Here is a 4,369-nt window from a genome sequence, read left to right on the forward strand (position 1 = left end):
ACGCACACACACACCTCAGGGTCCCGGCCCTAGGAACCTCTCCCAGACCCAACAACTGAGACTCACCTGGCCAGTAATCATCAGGACTGGTTAGCGCGTGCACTTTACCGAGTGTTAACTCGGGACTTTGCCACCTTCTCCAGGGTGACCCTTTTGTTGATGCTGCTTCCCCCTTCCTCTGCCTCTGGCTACATTTCACCAGTCCTTCAAGACCTAATTCAAGTCGCCTTCTCCATGAAACTTTATCCAACTACTCCAGATCAGTTCGATCTCTTGGTTCTGTGAACTCTTACAGTCTTTTGTTATCGTATAGTTACTGATACAGTCAGCACCTATACTGCGAATGCCATGGTTGACACGGTGTTTGCAATTGTACTGTCACTCACATTTCCATACATGCTCACTTTTCTCCCCAGCCAGATCCTGGGCTCCTCTGACACAGGCACGTGTCTTAAAGTCCTCTTTACTCTCTGCCACAGACAGTGCTATAATGTATTTATCAAGCTGTTGCCTCTTCCTAGACATACTGGAAAGTGATTTCCTCATATCCCTTGCGGTTCTGTTGGGACCGTTTGAATTCTAACCAAGAACATGTGTGCAGAAGCAATGTGCCTCTTCAAAGATCTCAGGCAAGCCTTCAACCCTCTTTTCTCCTTTCGCAGGATGGCAGAGATGGTGGCCTCACAAGATGGAGGTGGCCTGGGTCCCTGAAGTACCACACGGAGCCTAGCTGCTCAGGAGATCACTGAGGCTGCCTGGGACAGTAAGTGAGCAAGTCTAAACCTTCAATGTGCTAAGCCACTTAGGTCGGGAGATTGTTAGTGCCCCCAGTCTGTTTTTATTGGGAATACAAGTTAAGAAAGGTGTTTGCGTTTTCAAAGGGGTATAAACAGAATGCAAGAGCTGTATGTGGCCTGCCAAGCCTGAACTATTTGCTCTCTAGCCTTCTACAGAAAATTCTTGCTGAGCCCTGGAATAACCGATGATGCTAACGTAACTCTGCATAGCATTCAGTGGCCATACGAAGTTCACTCCACTGGTCCTTCCCCAATAGACTATCTGCACAGTGCATGAAGTCATGTGCTTGATGCGTGCTTCATTCATCTCTGCACCCTTATGGGTACTGTGCAAATAAATGTCGAATGAGTTAAGGAATATGGACATACCTACGTCCATGTGGATGCGCTGTTCTAGGAAGCAGAGGTCACGTAAACCTAAGAGTGAAAGATGTACCAGATCCAGTTTATATGCTCCCTATTATGTCTCCTTGGCCCTCAAACATTCCTTGTCCCAGGCCTTGACCCCTCTCCTTAATTCTTGGCCCAAGTGGTCCTGGCAGAGCTCATACTATTTGTGAGCTCATAAGGTCCTAGCAGCTACCACCATCACCCCCTCTCCCAGTGCCACTGGTTGCCTCCACGTCCTCTAAGGACAAGGGCCAGAGTACTAGGTGCTTCCATCCTGCCCACCACAGCAAGAATCACAGTAGCTCAGACCCCCAGACCTGAGCTCACCTGACTCATAGAGGCCTTGGCTTCTCCAGAGGTTGCCTGAAGTCTCAGGGGGGTGGGCTTGTAGGGGCGTGCAGAAATGCAAGGGCTAAGTACCCCGTAGGGCAAACTTTGATTAGCCAGAGACAGGAAATAGGAAGGTGCTGGCAAGTAAGGTGTTCTTCTCTCCTCCAAGGCTCCAGACGGTCTCTTCAGAGAAATCCCACATAACCCGCCATGCCAGCTCAGTACCACCATCCAGTATTTGCTCTTCCTTCCTCCCTCTCTTCTCTTTTCCCCCTCACTCTTGTTGCCCTGGGTGGAGCCAGCCAATAAAGCATCAGTGCATAAGCCCGGCTACAGGCTCTGTTTTCTGGGGAACTCAAGCTAAGACAACAGGAAACAAATACTTATGGATTCCTATTAAGTGCCAAGCACAGTGAGCCTTCCCTGTGTTGTCTCGTTTCATCTGTAATACTACGATTATTTTTTTATTTAAAAAATTTTTTATTACATTTATTTATTTTTGAGAGACAGAGTGAGACAGAGCATGAGATGGGGAGGGGCAGAAAGAGAAGGAGACACAGAATCCGAAGCAGGCTCCAGGCTCTGAGCAAGAGTTCAGCACAGAGCCCAACGCGGGGCTCGAACCCACAAATCGTGAGATCATGATCTGAGCCGAAGTCAGACACTTAACCGACTAAGCCACCCAGGCACCCCTATAATACTGTGATTATTAACTGGGTCTTCCAGATAAGAAGACCGAGGTAAAAGGAAATAGGCAACTATTAACTGGTGAAAATAAAATGGAGTATTCAGACAGGCAAAGGGCACCATGCCTCACCCTCAGTATGTTACACTTTTTGTGATCTCCTAAGAGTTTTGGTCCTTTGAGGAGCCTGTAGTTCATTCAGTTACGTGCCAAAGAGGTTTGGGGCAGAATTAAACCATAGATAGCAGCATCTGACCTAATAACAAACTGTTGTAAGGGGTCCTCCAAATGACCATACAGAATCAGGAGGAATTCCAGGAAAGGAGACAAAGCAAGAGGGAGGAGGACGGGTTTGAAAGACTGGTGAGGAAGCTTTCATGTGGTTCTTTCCAAACCAAGGAGAGGCCTGAGCCCCAGAGGCTCAGGCCCAGTGTGAAGCTGGGTGACGGCAGGAGGATGTTAGCTGACGCAAAGGTGCTACCGTTGCGGGCTGCTGGGAGGTGAGAGCATGGGGGCAGGAGCTGGGCACAGCTGAGCAGGGCCTAGGGACAGGCTTCACCACCTCTGAGCCGAGCAGATTGTGGGGTAGGGAGCTCCATATCTGGTGTGGAGGCGCCTCCTAGGGGCTTTGGAGCAGCTGAAGGATGCAGGACACAGGGCCTTTGAGAGCCAAGCCTGCAGCCCCCAATGAAGTCTTTCTCTTGGCACCTGTCAGAACTCAAAGCCCTCTGTGCTGAGAGGAGACATACTAGAATAGAAATAACCTCTGGCTTACATTTTATGGAAAGATGCAGGAGCTCGGAAGACAGAACAGTCCTAAGAAAGGCATTTGGAATTTTGTAACTTACAGCAGGAAATGTGGGAGATTATCTGTGTGATCTCAGGTGAAAAATAATTTCCTAAACAAGATGCCAAAAGTGAAGGAAATGATGAAGGGAAAGATGGACTGTGCATTAAAATAAGAACTTCTATTCATTGGGGGAAAAAAATCACAGAGCGTGACAAGACAAGCCAGAGACTGGGAGAAGATCACTATCACACATACAACTGGCAAAGAATTCGTGTCCAGAATCTATAAAAGGCAGCTACACCTCAATAGGAAAAAACTTAATTTTTTAAATGGGCAAAAGACATGAACAGGCATTTCAGACATGAAAACCAAAAGGCCACAAGTACATGAAAAGATGCTCAACGTCCTTATTAATAAAGAAATGCAAACTAAAACCAAAATGAGCAAATACTGGATGGTGCTACGGAGCTGGCTGTAGCTAGTCACAGGATCAGGTGGGATTTCTTCTCTGGTGAGTCAGTCTCGAGCCCTGGCTGACAGACAAGTGCCTTCCTACTTCCTATCTGTTGTTAATCAAGATTTGTCTTGTCCACAGTAACCAGAAATTTAGAAGCAATCAAGCATGAACAGGAATGCAGAACAGTGCGAATTCTCATATACTGTTGGTGTGAGTGTTAAGTTGCATAACCTGTTGGAAGAGTTTGGCCTTATCTTAAAAATTAAGACCTACATGCTAAATGACCCAGCACTTCCACTTGTAGATACATACAAGCTCTTACCCATACGCTACAGGAGACCTAGAAAAGTATTGTTTATAATATTCTCAAACAGGAAACAACCCAATGTCCATTTGCTGTAGGACAGGTAAGTGAATGATAGCACATCCCCATCGTGGAATACTATATACCAGTGAAAAATGAACGAGCTGCAGCTGTATCGATCACCACAGGGACATCACAGATGCAAGAAGTAAGTTATAGAAACATACTTATAGTACAATCCTCTTTATAAAAGTTCAGAGACATGGGGTGCCTGGGTGGTTCAGTCAGTTAAGCATCCAACTCTTGATTTCGGCTCTGGTCCTAATCCTGGTTTGTGAGTTCAAGCCTTGCATTGGGCTCTACACTGACACTGGAGAGCCTGCTTGGGATATTCTCTCTCTCCCTCTCTCTCTCCCCCCCCCCTTTCTCTGTCCCTTTGCCTCTCTCTCTCTCTCTCTCTCTCTCTCTCTCTCTCTCTCTCTCTCAAAATAAAATAACTTTAAAAGTTCAGATACAGGCGCCTGGGTGGCTTAGTCTTTTAAGCATCTGACTTCGGCTCAGGTCATGAATTCACGGTTCATAGGTTTGAGCCCCACATCGGGCTCTGTGCTAACAG

The sequence above is a fragment of the Puma concolor genome, chromosome B3 (genome assembly GCF_028749965.1).
Source record: "Puma concolor isolate L17-30 chromosome B3, mPumCon1.1.hap2, whole genome shotgun sequence".
NCBI classification, from domain to species: Eukaryota; Metazoa; Chordata; class Mammalia; order Carnivora; family Felidae; genus Puma; species Puma concolor.